Here is a 20,738-nt window from a genome sequence, read left to right as displayed (position 1 = left end):
TGCTCTGCCTAAATTTACATAGGACATTTTTGAAATAAAAAGTCTCAGAATCTTATAGGCTTCTTAGGTTTATGTATTGCATTTCAGAAGTGATGAATAGTGAAAGTCTACAAAGGCTTAGCTGTTAAGATGCCATCTTTTCAACCACAAAACTCAACTTCATTTGATACTCAACCTTCACATGTAGATTATTCCATGTCCATGTTGCTTTTGGGTGGAAGACTAGACTTCAAAGTCATTTAAGTATGACACTGTCTTATTGCAAATGCTTCACCTGTCTACCCTTCCTTAGATGTAAACTGAAAGTATGTATTACATGTGAGTTCTTTTAGTTTCCAAATTACCAGGAGGTTAGTTAAAAGTTGCAACATATAAACAAATGTGACTTTAAATAATTCATATGAAAATGACTCAACTACCTTTCAAATGGCTCAGGCTTTTATTAAGGCTCAATAAGAACTATTCATCTGATTGAATGAAAAAGGAAAAAATACAATCTACCCAGCTGTGGTATCTGATATTTATTGATACCAGACATTTAACATCATGCTCCTTTCTTTTCTTCCTGTAGTAGGCCATAACTAAGGGATAGTCTAGAGACCAGAGACACAGTCCTGTGGTTAATCCTACTGCAAGTCACATGTTATTGTGCAGGGATCTGCCTGGATAATATCAACATGATGTTAGGGATACAAATCCTTAGCCTGGGAACCAGAGAGAAGCATGAATAGCAGAAGATGCCATACTGAACACAATCTTATGTCAAGGATTTTTCAAAAATGTTATGGTCCTTTCAAAATAAATGCCTAGTTCTCATGAATTTTCTCTCATTTACAGCAGCTAAGCTGTTCATAAAACTGGATACTTATCTTCATAGTAAAGTATCTTATCTTGGGACCCCACTGAAAAATACTAAGTGAAACTCTGTTCCCACAGTAATAGCTGAGAACCCTTTTTCCTTAAATATACAACTGTTATTAATGAAATGAACATGGAGCTGTAGTTCTCCAAATTCCAGCAACAATAAAACTGAAAATGGTCTTCAGCATCACTGGTCAAAATCCCAGTTCATGGCCTTGACCCAGAAATTATTACAGAACATGTCGTAATTCACATATGAATTTCCCAGAAATTCAGAATCAAGCATGGCTGGAGCACAACAGCGGGCTACTCGCTCAGGTACGCTAGCCAAAGACTGACACATAGAATTTTTTGTAATTTTTAATGCTGTATAGGCTGTGAATTTTTTAATTAATTTACCCTTTCCCAATAACAGTTTTGTATTTATTTTTATTTAATTTTACTTTTAATCAAGCATCCTAAGGAGTGGCTATTTCTTGATTTCTTCCACCTACCATTTCTTGATTTTGCACAATATGTTTCTTAAGTCTTTTGGGGAACATTCAATTCATCAAGACCTGCAAGCAGAATGCAGAATAAGGCATTCTGAATCACTGATTCAAAAAATAGACATAATGCCCATTATTAACTCTGTGTTCTTCTCTGTCAGACATTGGAAGATAATTGAAGTATGCAGTTTTCCTTACCCAAGTGATTGTCAGAGCTCCTAAACGCTGAAAATTAATCTTGTGCAGGAGAGTTCTGAATCACAGCACTAAGATTTAGGCTCTGCCATTCTCATCTATCAGTTTTCTACAGTAGAACATTTTATTTTATACAAGCACAGATAGTAAAGTAATTCTCTGCTGTTAACTCACTACCTCTTGTGCCACTACTACTTACCAACTTATCCTGCATTGCCACTGCTTAAGCGATGGGAGACATTCAGACCTCAGTAATCATACCCTCACTGCATTTCATAAATTTATCACTAAGTAATCCTAAAATTTTGTAGAAATTGTGTTGTTTCCCTTTTTTAATATATTTTTTAAACTTTTATGGTCTGTCTTTGTGTCTATATTTTAGAGCTCACAGTTCCTCAAGCTCAATCTTCTGAAATTATGCCTGTAAAAGTAGGCTTAGCTTCTCTAACTGAGAGACAGAAGCTTACCTCAAAGCCTAGAGGCTCAAAGTTTATCAGAATGGACATTATCTTTGTACTATGTGCATTAACACAGATTATTACCTTCTGGTAGTATTTCAAATAGTCAATGATGACATACAGCACAGAAAGCTGAAAGCCATTAAGAGAGGCTTCAGGACTCTAGGGAGAACGGTGGAGGGCTCTGGGGCATAAGTAGTGTTTAGTTCCATTCCAGCGCTAAGGAATGAGGAGCAGAAGGTCAAAGAGAAGCAAATGATTAATGCCTGGCTCCGAGCCTGGTGTGAGGAGAAGGCTTTGGGTTCTTTGATCATGGGGTGACCCATGAACCCGCAGGCTTTCTTACTAGGGATGGGACACGCTTGTCTCCTAGGGTGACTAAAGTCCTTACTAAAAATCTAGCTAGGCTTAAACTAGATGTGAGGGGGGAGGGGGACGAGGAGTGAGCCTGGAAGTGGGACTCCAGTGACTGAGAGATGGTGTGCTGGAGAGGACCACCAGTATATCATCACAGGGCAAGTGGGGGCGATTACACCTGGGGACAGTAAGTATAAAACTGGCACTGTAGCGTTAGTTATTCCAAGGACCAGTCAATTGGGAATGAACTCTCTTCCATTTATGAGGGCTGAAGGTTTGCCAGCCCAGCTGAAGTGCATTTACACCAATGCATGCAGCATGGGCAATAAGAAGGAGGAATTGGAAGCTGTTGTAGGGCAAGGTGACTACTATGTCATTGCCATCACGGAAATGTAGTGGGAAGACTCATATAACTGGAGTGCAGATATGGGGGGGTATAAACTCTTCAGGCGGGACGGGAAGGGTAGGAGCGGAGGCGGGGTAGCCCGCTGTGTTAGAGGGTGCTTTGATACCCTAGAGTTCAATTATGGTGAGGAAGGGACTGAGTGCCTGTGGGTTAAAATCAGAGGAGCCCACAAGAAGGCAGATATTGTGATGGGAGTCTGCTACAGACCACCCAGCCAAGAAGAAGCAGGGGATGAGCTCTTCTATAAACAGCCGGGGATAGTCTCTAGATCACTACCTCTTGTCCTCATGAGAGACTTCAGTCTTCCAGATATCTACTGGAAGTACAATACAGCAGATAGGAAGCAGTCTAGGACATTCCTGGAGTGCATGGAAGACAACTTCCTCACACAACTGGTGAGTGAGCCGACAACAGAGGGTGCCCTCCTGGACCTGCTGTTTGTGAACACAGAAGGTCTTGTGGGGGATGTGATGGTTGGAGGACGCCTGAGACAAAGCAATCATGAGATGATAGGGTTTTCAGTTCTAGGTGAGAAGAAGAAGGGGATTAGCAAAACAGTCACATTAAACTTCCAGAGGGCAGACTTTGGGCTGTTCAGAAGGCTGGTTGGCAAAGTCCCATGGGAGACAGTCCTTAAGGGCAAGGGAGCCCACAAGGGCTGGGTGCTCTTCAAATATGAAATCCTAGCAGCTCAGGAGCAAGCCATCCCCATGTTCTGGAAAAGGAGCTGGCAGGGGGAAAAAACAGCTTGTTTGAGTAGGGAGATCTTGAGAGATATCAAAAAGAAAAGAAATGTCTATGAGATTTGGAGGAGGTGGCAGGTGTCTTGGGTAGACTACAGGCAGGAAGTGAGATCGTGCAGGGAAAAAATCACGAGGGCTAAGGCTCAACTAGAAATCAACCTGGCTAAGTCTGTGAAAGATAGTAAAATATCTTTCTACAAATACATTAACAAGAAAAGGAGGACTAGGGAGAATATTCAGTCCCTATTGGATGCAGAAGGAACAAAAGTGACAGGGAATGAGGACAAGGCTGAGGTACTTAATGCCTTTCTTTGCCTCAGTCTTTAATAGTAAGGGAAGTTGTGTACAAAGCCAGGAGTTAGAGGAGCAGAATGAGGTTCATGAAAGGCAGGTCTTGCCAAACTAACCTGATCGCCTTCTATGACAAAGTGGCTCGACTACTGAATGAGGGAAACACTGTGGATGTAGTCTTCTTGGGCTTCAATAAAGCCTTTGACACAGTTTCTCACACCATTCTGCTTCAGAAACTGTCAGCCTCTGGCCTGGACAGGCGCACACTCTCCTGGGTTGAAAACTGGTTGGATGGCCGGGCCCAGAGAGTGGTGGTCAATGGAGTTAACTCCAGCTGGAGGCCAGTCACAAGTGGGGTTCCTCAGGGCTCGGTACTGGGTCCAGCTCTGTTCAATGTCTTTATCAATGACCTGGATGAAGGCATTGAGTGCCCCTGTAGCAAGTTTGCAGAGGACACTAAGCTGGGTGGAAGCGTGGATCTGCTGGAGGGTAGGGAGGCTCTGCAAAGGGGTCTGAACAGGCTGGACCGCTGGGCTGAGACCAATGACATGAGATTTAACAAGGCCAAATGCCGGGTTCTGCACTTGAGGCATAACAATCCTATGCAGTGCTACAGACTGGGGAAATTGGCTATAAAGCTGTCTGGAGGAGAAGGACCTGAGGGTGTTGGTTGACAGCCAACTGAACATGAGCCAGCAGTGTGCCCAGGTGGCCAAGAGGGACAATGGCATCTTGGCTTGTATCAGAAACAGTGTGAGCAGCAGGTCCAGAGGGGTTATTCTCCCTCTGTACTTGGCATTGGTGAGACCGCACCTCGAATCCTGTGTTCAGTTCTGGGACCCTCACCACAAGAAGGATGTTGAGGCTCTGGAGCGTGTCCAGAGAAGAGCAACGAAGCTGGTGAGGGGGCTGGAGAACAAGTCTTACAAGGAGCAGCTGAGAGAGCTGGGGTTGTTTAGCCTGGAGAAGAGGAGACTGAGGGGAGACTTTATTGCTCTCTACAACTACCTGAAAGGAGGTTGTGGAGAGGAGGGAGCTGGCCTTTTCTCCCAAGTGACAGGGGACAGGACAAGGGGGAATGGCCTCAAGCTCTGCCAGGGGAGGTTCAGGCTGGACATCAGGAAAAATTTTTTATGGAAAGGATCATTGGGCACTGGAACAGGGTGCCCAGGGAGGTATTTAAAGGACGGTGGATGAGGTGCTGAGGGGCATGCTTTCGGGATTGTTTGGAACGATTGGGCTCAATGATCCAGTGGGTCCTTTCCAACCTGTTGATTCTATGATTCTATAATCTATTCACTGAGAGAAGTGCAATGCTTTTTTTTCTGTTTCTGCCTCCTAAATGTATGCATTGTGCTATGCTGACTGAGTGAATATGGGATAGCACAATACTGTCTATTTTTTTTTCCTAGCAGGAAGTATTGGGTTTAAATGACCCTACTGAAAAATACTTATTTTCTATTATGGAGGGGAAAATAAAAACCCCAGACAGTTACAGGAGGGTTAGAGGGACAGGAATTGAAAAAGAAACATCATCTTTTGAGCAAACAGTTATCCTTAACCTGATTGACTTCATGTATATGAGTCATCCTGTTAGATTTGCTAGTTCATCTGCTTTTAAGCAGTATGTGATATTATTGCTTTTGAGGGCACAGGAACCTTTGAGAAGTGAACGGGGTTTTTATTTGAACTCTGCATATATACAAAACCGTGGAAGGAAAATCCAATGTTCTAATCTGAGATACACACTGCTGGTAATAACAAGAAAATAAGTATTTCTGTATTTTCCTTAACTACCCGAAGAAGTCTCGTCCAGATGCAGGAGACTGGAATAGATGCATCAAAGTTGCAGAAAAGCTTACAAGCCTAGGGAAAGCCTGACAGTGGATAAAATCTTTTGTGATTTAGTATATATTTGACCATATGCTTTGTACACAAATGCACAGCCATTGGCAAAATTAGTTGTTTGAGGAAATTAATTGGAATTTGGTCCACAGCATTTCTGCTCCAGTGATACCACTGGCAAGCTGCTTTGACTGCAGTGGGTACAAGTTCCTTTTCATCCTCTTACCTAGGAGAAGATTTAGCTGGATGTGAAACTAGTCTGTGAGACCAAACACAAAAACAGTCTACCAAAAGGGCCTCATTTTAGCAAACCATGACTTTATTCAGCAGCACAATTGCTATCCGGCAACATGCCCACACAGATTTGAGCACACCAGAAGGTGTTCTTATATCCACAATTGCATGAGAACCACACCCAAGTCCAAATGTCTGCCTGCAAAAGGCACAGAGGTCTCAAGGGTTATCAGTGCAAGCCACAAGTTCATCCTTTGCATTGAGGAAGTAATCAACACTGCATTTCAGCCCAAACTCCCACACTCTGAGCCTTTTTCAAGAAAGAGCAGGCACAAAAAAAGGACATCTTTGCATCAGAGAAGAGGACAGTTCACACTGCTCTGTTGAAACACCTTTTGAAGCATCAGGCTCTGAACAGCAATTTGGCCAGGTGCTTTTTCAAATAACACAAGATACTAGAGATATATCATCAAATCCTGACAGAGGGCAGTTTGGTAAACAGACATTTAATGATGTTACCCATGGAAGCTATATTTGACAGTGCTGTAAGTCTGGGTTCAGCATTCAAAGCGCTCATATTAAAACCATAATGTTACAATTAATGATAGGTCAGACATTAAAATCTTAAGATGCTTAAGGTGCTTTCCATTATGTAGTAGGTCTTATCACAGGTGTGCACAGGAAGTGGGGGGTGCCCTTTCAGCAAATTGTTTCTGTCCCCAGTCTTAAGCTAAAGTATCCAGTTCTATCATAAAATCATAAAAAACAAAAAGTGTTCGAATGTAATGTCTAATGTCACTGCTTGGTGAGAGACCTGGCTAGGTCACAACCTGTCACTACATGCCCTTGTAAAAAATCCCTCCCCAGCTTTCTTGTATGATCCCTTCAGATACTAGAAGGCCACTATAAGGTCTCTCCAGAGCCTCCCTTCTCTAGGCTGAACAACGCCATACTGGCTGCTTCAGTATCAGGCAGAGGAGTGGTTATTGTTACTTTTTTCCTCCACTGCTTTCATTTAAGAAGCTAGTGAAATCGTTGAGCCACATTATTGCAATGTTTTTGGTACAGTTCAATGCAGAATCAGGAAATCAAATGGAAAAGCACAGAAAGCTTAGGAAAAAATATCATGTGGAACAAAGGGAGCTGGTTTTGTATTTGTATCATACATAAGAACAAGGCTTATTGTTTTACTGAGTATTTGCTGGACTGTGAATTGTGTAAAAGACATTGAATTAAAATCTGGCTGCCCAACAAAAAGAAATTATCTACTAGTGAAATCTGTACAGACCCCTTTTTTAATGTCATTCTTCTGCATTCTTAAACATGAAAGGTGAATTTGGTTGAGATGCAGCTGTGAGAAACAGAATGAGTATAGTATCTTGAATGAGTTTGTTGTCTGAGGCACTGAACACCAATAAGAAGTCATGGTTCTAGAGAGTTTTTTGAAGACTGAATTTGGACACAGTCGAAATATTCTTCTGAGCCTTATGACTTCTCCTTACACAATACACGTGAAAAGTCAGAGGTCGTGGTTACTAATATGGTATATTCAAAAAATACTGACATGGTTAACCATTTCAAAGTAGATCTCATAGAATCATAGAATAGTTTGGGTTGGAAGGGACCTTAAAGATCATCCAGTTTCAGCCCTGCTGCCATGGGCAGGAACACCTCCCACTAAATCTGCCTGCTGAAGGCCCCATCCAACCTGGCCTTGAACAGCTCCAGGGATAGGACATCCACAACCTCCCTTGGCAACCTGTTGCAGTGCCTCACCACTCTCATGGTGAAGAAATTCTTCCTTATATCAAGCCTAAATCTGCCCCTCTCCAGTTTATACCCATTACCCCTTGTCCTGTCACCACAAGCCTTTATGATAAGTCCCTCTCCAGCTTCGTTGTAGCCTCTTTGGGTACTGGAAGGTCACTATAAGATCTCCTCAGAGCCTTCTCTTCTCCAGGCTCAACAAGTCCAGCTCTCTCAGCCTGTCCTCGTAGGGAAGGTTCTTCAGCCCTCTGATAATCTTTATAGCCCTCCTCTGGACCCGTTTCAACAGTTCTGTATCCTTCTTATGTTGAGCATAGTAGAACTGGAAACAGTACTCCGGATGAGGTCTCACAAGAGAGGAATAGAGGGACAGAATCACTTCCCTTGACCTGCTGGCCACACTTCTTTTGGTTGTTTTTACAGGTTCTATCGCCTTTCTTTGTTAGTGATGCCACTCCTCAGCTCCTGAGCCATGAATAGCTGCACGTCTGACAATTTCGTACTGTATGGAAAGTTAACCAATTGTAATTCCAGTGAGATTTATGGCAATGTGCAGCAAAGTTGCCTTACAATACTGATTATTGGAATTCAGTCTGTTTGAGCATTAGAAATCTCCCTCTTAATGTGTGTGTTTCAAGGATAAAATCTTATCTGAGTATCTTCTGCAGCCTCATTAATATTAATTTTGATCAGCTAGGACAAGTCTTACAGAGTATCTAAAGCTACCCAAAGCCACCTTTAGATACCTAAATGTGCTTTCACTATCTAGACCTCCCAACTGAAATGGATGGCTTCTTACTGCAAGCTTCTGAATATTTAATCCCCATACCGATTTATTGAGCTAGGTATTAGTACCCTTGAATGAATAAGCCACTACATCTGTAGGGTTTGGATTTTAGCAAACCTTTTGACACTGCCTAGCACAATATCCTTCTGAACAAAATGTCCAGCACATAGCTGGATAAGTCCATAATATGCTGAGTGAGAAATTTGCTGACTGGGCAGGCTCAAATAGTTATAGTAAATGGGGTTGCATCAAGCTGGTCGCCAGTCACCAGTGAGGTTCACAAGGGCTCAATTTATGGCCAGTACTCTTTCATTTTTTTAGGAATCAAATGTATGTGAAGTTTTCCCATAATACTAAATTAGGAGGAGCTGTGGACTCCCTGGAGCGTAGGGAGGCCTTACAGAGAGATCCAGAAAGGCTAGAGAGCCTTTAACAACAGCTGTATCCTCCACTGGGAACAGGATAATCCTGATTATAAGTACAAACTGGGGGTCAAGAGCCTGGAGAGCAACCCCGCAGAAAGAGATCTGAATTGATGGCAAGTTGAATATGAGTCAACACGGTGCCCTGGCAGCCAAAAGGGTCAGCTGTGTCCTGGGGTACATCAAGCACAGCATAGGTATCTGGGCAAGGGAGGTGATTGTCCCACTCTGCACTGCACTGGTGCGGCCCCACCTCAAGTTCTATGTGCAGTTTTGAACACCTCAATAGGAGAAGGACATCAAACTGTTACAGTGTGTCCAGAGGAGGAGAGTGATCAAGATGCTGAGAGACCTCGAGGGCAAGGCTTAGGAGGAGTGGCTGACATCACTAGGTTTATTCAGCTTGAAGAAGTGAAGGCTGAGGGGTGACTCATTGCAGCCTACATCTTCCTAAAGCTTTGCAAGGGAGGAGGAGATACAGATTTCCTCTCTTTCATGACCAGGGACAGGACATAAGGAAATGGAAGGAAGTTGCATCAGGGGAAGTTCGGATTGGACATTAGGAAAAGTTTCTTCAGTGAAAGGGTGGTTTGTCACTGGAATAGTCTCCCTAGAGAAGTAGATACGGCAGCAAGCCTGTCAGAGTTCAAGGAGCATATGGGCAATGTTTTTAGTCGTATGGTTTCAATTTAGGTATTCCTCTCAGGAGCAGGGAGTTGGGCTTGAAGATCCTTATATGTCCTTTCCAGCTTGAGATGTTCTATGCTTCTATGACTGAAAGCTTCATCATAGTAATTAGCCCTAGTGGAGGAACTGCCTGAAGAGAAAATTTCAGTTGCTAAATAAGTGATGTCACCCTTCTATATACACAAATAAACACTGCTCTTATGATCATTCTTGAATTCCAGATCATTCTAGCAATGTTTGTGATTAGAATGAGCAATAAAGCTTAAGACTGCAATGCATTTTCCAAATCAAATTAATTTAAACTTACTGGCAAGGAATTTGGACACAGTCATGTCACAAATTTCAGAATAGAGGAAAATTGCTGGCATCCTTTGCTTTGAATATCCTTCACCTCCGAATTCAGAGAGCATAATTTTCCCTCGGGGTACAAGTAAAATTAATGCCTTTTTATTTTTCCCCAGATATTACAGAGATTTTGCATTTATGGTATTATCTGCTCAGAAATGACATAAATATGTAATGTAACTTCCAATGCTGTAGATACAGGAAGATTTGCTGTGCACAGCTGTGACAATACCCTTCCTGTCCATGCACCCTCCATTTGCACCCCTCTCCCCAGGCCAGTAATAGTGAAAATATGCAAGGTTTTTTAGAGTGAACATTTCAGAACTAGAAACTAACTGAAAGAATGAGATGTTACATACAACCTTCATTAAGAGGGAAATCAGTACTTGGTGTAGTGTAAAACTTTATTTCATATAGCACCTACAGGACCTTTCGAATAAGTGAATTTCAGTTAATAGCATGGATGCCTTCAGTCTTAAGATCCCAAATGATATGGTCTCATCTGGGTTTCTTAGAATTTTCTTTGATATTAATGAGCTTTTGATTAGGAATAAAACTTAGACGTTATTATAGTTAAATATATCCATGCAGACACAAACATTCATTTTTTATTTTATTTTTTTAATTAGGCCATCAAAAAAACAGAAAGATATTTTAGCATCAGTTTTATTTAGGACATGGACAAGCATGTTATTCTTAGAAAGTACTGTTAAGGATGGTATAAACAGTCCTTTCCTTTAAAGACTTCTAAGTGTACTTGCATTTTTGCTCCTGCTAGTACGTATGAGCGTAGAAATGGCTGAAAATTATCTATTGCAACTGATTCTTGATAGAATATTTGTTTTTGACAAATCATAATTGTTGTAGAAAATGTCTTAAGGAAAAAAACAACTTATTAGAAAGCAGTTTTTCAACAGAAGTTAAAATATTTTTGAAGATAAAAACATTTCTGATTTCTGTAGAATGAGATAGAAACTATACTGCAAGATAAATATCCCATCTCCGAGCGGACATCTGTAAATATAACCAGGAAGAAAGCTACTGCAAATATGATGTGAGTGTAGCTTTGGTTTACTATCGTAGACAAACACAGACCAGTGCAATGAAGAACAGTTGTGGGTCTCCCAGGAGACAGTAAGTCAGTAGATGAGCTCTTAACGGGTACAAAAAAATCAGGATTATGCAGCAGTTACGGTGCTTGTAGTTATGTAACCAGCTTATTGCTATCAGGACCCAACTGCATCCTGCCAGATGTCTCTGGAAATAATGTGTAGATCAGGAACATCACCTACTGCGACTGTAATGCATCAGTTTCTTGAGGAAGCCGTCCCGTGGAAAAGAAAAAAAAGGCTTCTGTCCTACCTTTATATCTACACACATTTACCCTTGTAACTAGGGCTAAGGTGATAGGGCAGATGAGCAAACCTGATATGGAAAGCTGTGCCTTTTCACTCTTTTTTTTGTGATTAACCAGGAAAATAAGTGTGCTTGGGATATTGTGAAAGTATCATTTGTCTTTTGCTAATAATCAAAGACATACCTGCCATGTATCTACTAATTCAAGTAGCAGAGGCTCTATGTTGTACAAAAAGCGCCTTCATCAAGTCTGACACTAACTGAATGAAGTGCACACTTTCGGGGAATTCACCTTACTCTCAAAAAATTGTATGAATACGAAGTCATAAAAGTCATAAGTCAACAGTCTCCTTTGCTGAGCCTTGGAAGGAAGTTCTTTGAAAGTTGTTAGTGATACCCCAAAAAATGTGGGTACAGATTTCAAGCAAATGGGTGAGAGGAAAAGCTCAGAGGAATGGGATTCAAGTATAAAAACAATAGTTTGGCTGTGAAGCATACAAGAGTCAGCATCTTTCTCTCTCCTTCATTTGGGAGCTATCTACTGCACTGCTGTAGACACCAGGAGCTCTGCAATGGGCCAGGCTCGATCAAGGGCTCAGTTATGGCTCTGACACAGCTGAAAAAAATCTGACTACAAAATTTCAACTACTTTCTATCTTCCACATTTTGTCTCTTTCTCTTCCTCTTTTTCTCAATATGATGGTTTAGTTCAGATCATGCTGACACCAATATATATATCTGAGGTAATATTTATGAACTATGGTTATAACTGAAGCAGAGATTGTTCACTTGTCAATATGTCAGGCCTTATTTCTGAATGTCCTACCTTGACACTTCTGTAGGCTGATTTTGAATCTAAGTATATTTCAAGAATGCCTTTAGCAAACAGGAAATCTCTAAAGAAATTTGGTATTTTCTTTTTCTCTCAAGTGTATACCATGTGATCTACTCTATTTTAATTTCAAGTGGAATAGCTTTGTACAGCTGTCCCTAAGGTATCTTCTTTATCTGAGCCATAAAGTGGCTACAGCTGGGTCTATCACGCAATTTCTCCCTGTATAACCTATTAGTGTTGACCAGTGAGCTGAAATATATCCCTTCTTTCCTTTGTGCCACCCCTGAGTGCTGGCCACAATTTTCTGCTAGGATAGTCACTCTGAATTTGACAGCATTGTGTCAACAGAAGGCTTTCTGATGATGACTAAGAAATGTGTTTATTCTCTTGTGCTTATTTTTAATGTATCAAATATAATGCTGTAACTCCTGCACTGTCTCTCTGGACTCTGATTACTCCTGCAGTTCACAAAGAGCAGCATCAGATAGCTCAACAGCTTGCTTAAATGCCGTGTTCTGAAGGCCTTCCATATGACCATATGAAGACAGTCCCCAGCAAATATGCTCCATGTTTTGACTCATAGGGTTTCAGTGCAACTACAAGCAGAACAGCTGCAAACATGCTTACTGAGGTGGGAAAAAAACACACAATTGATGGGTTTCATTTTCCCTGTCTTAGCTAGGTGAATTCTACTGAAATTATGTGCATGTTACAACTTCACTAAGAGTATATTGTCTCCCCGCTACCACACGTGCTGTATCCACACGTCTGAGATTCTTGTCTTAGCACAAAAGAAACTATGCTGGTTTAGATTTCTTAAGATATCCCATATAGTTCCATTTTTAGCTATTTTCAAGTCACTGGGCTATGAACTTTAAACTATATCTGCCTCCAGCCAAGATGGATTAATGTTTCCATTGTAAAGTGCTTTTGATATTTAAGATGTACTTAGCTAAAAAGGTCTCCTAAAAACACAGTCTTAAGTAGTCAGAGCCTTTTGGCTAAGCAGGTTTTCAGCTGTGTTATGAAGCAAAACCAGCACTTGTAGCCCTAACTGATTGATCATCTAATTTTCCTGGCACATTCTGTGTGCATATACTTCAGCATCTATACAGCATGATTTGCCACTAGACTCTGTACTAGCACTATAAAGAAACTGCAGGAACCCAAGTCAATAGATTCAAATTGTTTGACACTCTTCTTGGTGACTGTGATCACAGGATTGCAGTCAATACTAAAAATTAACTCTACCAGATCCGGAACCTGTGGACTACCATACACTTTTGTCTCCTTTTGTCCTATTCTACATTTACATAGAGCTGCTAGGGAAAAAGTACCTTCATTATACAGATAGCACATTAACCTGTCTGCCTCTCCTAAAAGCCAATAACATTACTGTCACCTAACTTTCCTGCTGTGAGTAAGGGGATAAGAGAGAAGATTTTTTGGTGTTAAATCTAAGAAGAAATAAATTATGGTAATTGACAGAAGCCTGCAAAATATATCATTAAAATTAAATTGAGTGTCTCTGTTTAGCAAAGGAGGAAGTCAGCACATTACAGTTCATTTTTTCCAACAGCGATTGAGGTTGCTGAACTTTAACATGCAGGTATTTGAAGGAAACATCCATTTATAACAGATTATATCAAAAAAGTTTCTTGTGATGTCCTAGATCCAATGTAGATTGCTTGTGGTTCCCTAAATGGACTGTTGAAGTGGGATTCGACTATGCTTGAACACACTAGCCCTTGAAAGTCTGCTACTGGCTCACATTTAAAGAAGCTTTCTTTTTTTTTACCCATAGCTTTCCATCTCTGGGATCTTCACTCATTGAAGCTGAGCAGCAGCTAGATATCACAATTAAAACTTCAGAAAGAATTCAACATAGGATATACTGTCCAGGCAATACAAGTGGCATCTTAACTGCCATGCCTATTTAGTTTTAGATGAAAAGATGTTTCTTTCAGGACGAAGAAAGATAATCATTTAATGGAGATCTGCTGTTGATAAAAGCTTCCCTTCCTTCTCTTTAATCAATGCATTTAGCCTTCCTACTGTTTTAGTTTTGAGTTAATTTATTAACTGCATTTATTAGTGCGGATATGAAAAGCAAATACAGTATTTAACACTTTCACATCCTCTTGTTCAGTGCCCTGTTCATGGCAGCAGAGCTTTTTATAGTCCATCTGCTTAGATACACTGTGAAACACAAGGTCCTCTTTGAAAAAATTAATCCTAACTTCCAAAAGATTTTTGCTCTTATGACTGCTACATTCCCTGAGACCAACAACTTTAGCTCTTTCCATGTTGTCATATATTTTTCTTCCCTGCACCACAACAACTTTGCCTTTCTTCACTGTAAGAACTCATTTTTAGGTTCCAGAACATTAAAATCTTACAAGAATCCATCAGTGAAACAGAACTTGATGGATTTTTGCTTAGTACCGGTTAGTGTCAAAGCCACTTAATAAAAATATAATAACTGTAATTTTTGAAGTCACACATCACTCAGTGAATCACCATGCAGAGATACCTAACACCAAGTCTAGGTGTGGAGTTTAGCTACAATGGCTAGATGCTCTTTCTATACTAAGCAGCCCCAACAAAATGTAGTATATTCTACCAAGAAGATGCACTCTTTCCAGAGATTATTGTTTTACCACATTTAGGTATATCAACACTAGTCATAGTAATTGTACTGTTCTTGTCTTTGCCACTGAATATTTACCTCTTGGTGACGTCACTTTTCACCAATAAAATAAGGATACTGTTCACTAGAGGTAAGTGAACAGTAGATATTGGCAGAAGATATTTTGAAGAATTGTACCTTTCAAAAATTTGGGTTTGCATTTAGAAGGAATAGGTGGAAGAAAAGATATGCTATTCACAGTCTTTCATTAGTTCATTCAACTAAGAATTCTTTGTCAAAAACTCTTTCTATGGAAGCATTTGCAATTTTCATGAGAGTTAATTGTGTGGGTACAACAGTAATGTTACCTTCCCAGTATGGTTGACTTATATCATTAACCTATGCAAAAATTTTTGAATTTTATTTACCTCCAAGCTTCTTTTACAGCCCTTCACGTACCTGTTCATATAAGATTTTTGTAAACCTTTCTCCCTTTGACTTACCAACAATGGGAATGTCATTTTGTCTACATTTTTTTCAAATATCTCTACCTTCTTTTCCTGTTATTTATGCATGAAGTATCTCATGTGAAGTAATTCTTAAGGTTTATTATCTATTCCCTCAAATTTCTTCCCAAGATATACTTTCTCTGTGACAGCTGCAAGAAATTGGTTAATCAACCTTAACATAGGTTGAGAAACAGAAGGTGTACTGGTAGCTTCATTTCTTTGCTTAATTCCAGATGATCTCGATTTCTAAGTCTTGTGCAGATAACTTTGATTTGAATTTATCATTGTGATTTTCTTACTTGCTGTTGTTTGGTAAACTTTCTTATTTCACTTTGATTCAAACAATAATCTAAGCATTTAGGGTAAAAAACATTCCCACTTGTCTAGTTTTGTAACACATAGTACAAAGATTTTAAGGAGTCTTACAATATTACTAATGGATAAGCCATTCAAAATGTTTCACTGCTTATTATTTTGCCCTTTTTCTTCCACTTCTGTATCATGTCTTTTATAACAGGATACTGGTTTAGGTCTCAGTCATAGGAGTATAACCAGGATACTGTTAGAAACAAGTGCAGTTTCTTCTGAAAACAAATGCAATGTGACTGCAGAGTTGGTGTTAGCCCGTGAAGCTTCTCCTGATGACTTAGTAGCAGAGAATAACCCCAGGACTATGGATAAAAATAATCAAAACATTGTTTAAAATTCAGTTAATTGGCAGACTAGTGGTTACTGGTTTTGCTGTTGTTGCTGCTACTGCTGATCCTGCTATTCAAGGTTTTTTCCAATCTTTTAATTATTGGAATGCACTTACACAGCTACTTAATGTTTTTTAGTTTCTTTAAATGCTGAGCTATTCAAGAGATCAATGAAGGGAAGGAGAAGAAAATCTCTGCATAAGCAAAATATGCTGGATTAGAGTGGTGGGGAAGTTAGTACATCATGCTTCACTTGTACTGTTTCTAAAATGCTCTGATTTAAAGAGAAAATCTCCTTTTCAGAGTGTTAGACAGGCTTGACTTGGACTGTGACAGAGATTGGGATCAATATACTGAGCTTAAATAATTTGCTGGAAAAAGACCTGTTGAGGCAAAGCCTTTGCTACACATTGGCTCATACATTGATGCACAGAAGCAAACGTGTTTTGTTGCAAAGGTTTGTGCAAAGATTTTGGCTTACTGCTTGCTGAAGTGTGACAGATGCTGACTGGAATGGCAAAGACAGGACCTTTGTGCTTCTCAGTATCTGTTCCCTGCTCCAAAATATAGGAATGCTAAAGTTTAACAAGAAAGAGTTGTTCCTTATACAGGAACTATTTACTTTCCCTGCGCACAGACTCATAAAACATCCCTATTGATGTCTCATGTCTTGAACAAAGTGAAGGACAGATACAGTTTACAACACCTTATATTGGGTTTGTGTGGGAAGGTTCTAGTGGTAGTGGAGGCTGTGGGTCTGGCTTCTGTGAAATGCTGCTGGAAGCTTATGTCCAATTGATCCAATGCCAGCTGGCTCCAAGGTGGACCTGCCACCAGTCAAGGCTGAGCCTATCAGAGACAGCGGTAGTGCCTGTAGGATAAAATTTTTAAGAAGAGTTAGCAGGTGGGCGGAAAATGTGCCACAGCTGGAGTAAGGAGGGAAAATATGTGAGAGAAACTGTAGCCTTTGGGAATTACTCATATTGGAGAAATTCCTAGAGGACTGCACCCTGGGGGTGAGACTCCACACTGGAGCGGAGGAAGCATGTAGGGAGGAGCAGCAGAGACAACATGTGACGAGCTGACCACAACCCCCATTCCTCATCCTCTTGCAGTGCTCAGTGGGAGGATATAGACAAATCAGGAATACAGTTAAACTCAGAAAGAAGAGAGGGGTGAGGGCAGGTGTTTTAAGATTTAGTTTTTATTTTCTCATTACAGTACTCTGATTTCGTTGTTAATAAACCAAATTAATTTTCCCAAGGTTGTGTCTTTTTTGCCTGTGACAGCAACTGATGAGTGGTCTCTCCCTGCCCCCTGTCCAGATGAGGAGAGGAGTGAAATAGTGGCTTGGTGGGCACCTGGCCTCCAGCCAGGGTCGACCCACCACACACATCTCAGGATTAGGTGGTAGAATTTAGTTGAATAATAAGTATGGATCAGATTCTCGTTATGCAACATTTCATCCTAGAAAGTTTATTTATTACAGTTATGTTTTTGAAAAGGGAATTGTAAAAGAGAAATTATTAAGTGACCTCATCAGACAAAATTGCCATCTCTGATATGATCCACTATTTTTCATTTGTTTAAAAGGCTGGAATAAATCAAAGTTCTCAAGTTTGAACATCAAACACGCAGCTAATGAGAGAAGCAGATCTTATGACTCTCACTTCTTCTGGCTAGAGCCTGGTCCCACACACTGCTGGAGCATCAGATTGGACAAGGAAAGGAGCCTGGTCAAATGCACTCTAACTTTTAGCTCTAAAGACTTCAAAATTAATCTGAGAGAGAAGCACATTTGCTTGACTTGACACGTTCCTATCTATGATATTCAGAATTGCACAGCATTCTGATGGAGCATCGGGTTGCTTTTGCTTTATTTTTTATTGTAATTCTTCAATTTAAAAGCTACAGAGCACTGGTACATACACAGTCTTGTAAGGCATTACAGATAGATTCAAAGCTGCAGACCTTTATGCAAAATTATTTACATTTCAAAGCAGTAGAGACAGCTGTTTTGGGTGAAATCACACAGAACTATTAACTAATAACTTTAATGAGCTTTCTTAATTGCATAGCTGAATTTTGACTGAGGTCCTGTGTTAAAAAAATTGTCAACCAACAGTTTCTTGACTTTGGACTTTAGAAACAGAGCCAAGGGGGAAAAAAGAAGAAGTAGTTAGTTGATTTTTATATATTTTTATATAATATTTATATTTCATTTCCCAGAGTTAGTGAAAGTGTGATAAATGCCCCAGAATGGTCAGGAAAGAAACTTTACATGTTCTCATTTGCATTCAAGCATATAAAAACTGTCAGTTCATAATTTTTATTATCTTATTAGACTATTTTTTCCTAACATGCTATCATTTTAGAGAAGTACTCCACAGAGTAAGGTATAGTACAGTCTCAGAGAAAAAATATGATACTTTTAGCTCACATGTATGTGTATGTCTATACTTGTATACATGTATTTTACTTTCTTTTATGTATCACAGTGAAGAAAAGTTGTACAGAGGATTGCAAAGAAGGATAATGAGGTAATCCTGAGAAATGACCTTGCAATTAAATGTATCTTTTAATGACATAATTTGATTTGTATTTTTAAACAGTAGCATTGTTGTTTAATGGATGTGTATTAATATGCAGTGGCTGTAACACCGAGACAAAATATACTTTAGCAATGAAGATGTATCCTTTAAAAAAGTTCTCACACCAAAGGCCCAAGAATAGCCCTGCTACTGATTTTACTGGACATTTCCTGAAAATATCAGTTCATGTTTGTTCAATTTGAACCGGACCATATGCAATAGTTTCTCAAAGTTCACTGGCGGCTTTCCCCAACATTCACCTTGTCCTGCAAAGGGTAAAAAAAATCTTTAAGTTGCCCATATTTCCTTTGCTAGATCGTTTTACCTTTTGTTCATTATTTGTACAATAAAGTAAGGTTACATATTTTGCATAATGAAGATAAAACAAATTTTTGCAGAAAGCAATTCAAAGCTGATGATGTGGTCAGAGATATGGTTAGCAGGAAGTATAGTAGTATCATCTAGGTCAACGTAAATTTAAATCCATTTAATTTATATTTTCTTCAAACCCGTACTTATTGATCCAAGTGGGTGCTTTTTTCTGACTCTCAGTTTAATGTAATTTATTAGTTTTCATTATTGATGTGTAATTTACTGCAGCTTAAATCTCAGTTCTGAATCTTGCTTGCCTGCAAGCACATACACGTATCTACACTCACACTTATAGAAAAATGCATATCCACATTCATCTGTGTACACGTGCTTTTGCAGAAGGAAACTGCTAATGTTTGAAGTGCTTCATTAACACTACTTTTCTTTATTCCAGCCACAGTAAAAATAATCCTTTTGTCAGTTTTTATAGTATCCATCTTGTACTTTATACTCCTCAGAAGTTTTAGTTACTAGGTGGCTTGAATAGCTGCAGAAAGCGTTTCATGTTATGGCTATCTATCTAAAACAAACACTCCAGGGGTGCTTGTCTTCCACTGAACTTGTTTACTTTGTGCTTCATACATTAGGTGAATAAGATAGGAAATGAATTCCCTGTGTGCTAGAAATATCGGTATGAAAGTGCTAACCTCACAGACTGAGCTCTGAAAGTAATGATCAGACACCCGAAAGCCCCTTTGATCTAATTCACAGCAAACACCTAGCTCCCAGACCCCTATAGGTTTCTAGTTTCAACTTAACTTCCTAATGAAGTGAAGTTTATCTCTGAAAACCTCTGTCACAGCTGGACATAACTAGCAATAGTTACTTGCAAGACTACAACTTAAGGGGGAAACTAAATGAGTCTCAGTAGGTTGTCCTTCCAGAACAAAGTTGAAATGTGCTTTTATAGGTCATATAATAAAGAATAGTCTTCATCCATGTCCCTTGACTACATGGCAAAGCCAGCACACAATTTGCCTCTTACTATTAATCTCTGCATAGAAGTATCAGTGTGGAAATAAGAAGCCCCATCAGTCAAGACTAGGATCCTTCCACAGAGTTGTCAGAGGAGTACTATGTGCACCATTCATCTATGGTCAGTCAAAGAAAACTATTTATGTGCAGCTCAAAGAAAATTTATTGCTTAGCCAATTACATTTTTAACAGTCAAAACACAACAGCTGTTTACTACTTAGTCCAGTTAAAATAATGGTAATGCTTGCAATCCAAACCATTTTCTGTTGTTAATTGTACAGTAAGATCAGCAGATCCAAGTAAACGCTCTTTTTCTTGCCTGTTGAATCTCCACCATTCTGATCATCCACAGTCTGAGAGGCCAACTCTCCTCAGGCAAGATGATTTTGTGACTTACCACATCCCAAGCTATTTACCAAGGGAGTGTGGTATTGGTGCAGCAGAGTTACTGGGGCGAGTTTCTTCTTCATCAGTCTGGGGTTTACTCAATACTGGTTTTCTGTGCTTCAGACAACTTATTTGCTAAAATAACTGTCTAATTTGATCATCAGACATCATAAATTTAGTTATACTCTATTTCTTTATAACTCTGAATCTTCTCTCTGTATGGGAGAATTTCTTTTATAATACAACCCACATGACTGTGCTTAGATGAATGAAACTTCACTCAAATTTAAGCTGAAAACTTCTCAAGCGCTAACCAGATGATTCTTAAAGCCCAAAGACACGGATCAGGCAATGAATGCCTGACCACTGGGTAATTTTGCCTTTATAGATAGGCCTAGCTGGAAAATAGTCATCTGTCCAGACCTGAGAGGAAGTTGCAGGAAGCAGTTACATAAATAATTTTGCAAGAACAACTAAAATAAAGCCCAAATTTAAAAAAC

General features: G+C 39.7%; 1 protein-coding gene across 5 annotated transcripts in view; it reads left to right on the top strand.

The window, feature by feature from the left end:
- Window positions 1-20,738, top strand: part of LINGO2 (leucine rich repeat and Ig domain containing 2) — a 512,589-nt gene that overhangs the window by 482,037 nt on the left and 9,814 nt on the right. Inside the window, exon 1 of one of the 5 annotated variants that reach the window (XM_054054397.1) lies at window positions 2,457-2,546. The exons of the other annotated variants lie outside the window; for them this stretch is intronic. The gene's annotated coding sequence lies outside the window, so the exon portion shown is untranslated. Of the gene's footprint in view, window positions 1-2,456; window positions 2,547-20,738 lie in introns of those variants that run through there. 5 annotated transcript variants of the gene reach the window in all.

Source organism: Cuculus canorus, chromosome Z, assembly GCF_017976375.1.
Source record: "Cuculus canorus isolate bCucCan1 chromosome Z, bCucCan1.pri, whole genome shotgun sequence".
In the NCBI taxonomy this organism is placed as follows: Eukaryota; Metazoa; Chordata; class Aves; order Cuculiformes; family Cuculidae; genus Cuculus; species Cuculus canorus.
This window is presented reverse-complemented; position numbering and strand designations above follow the sequence as displayed.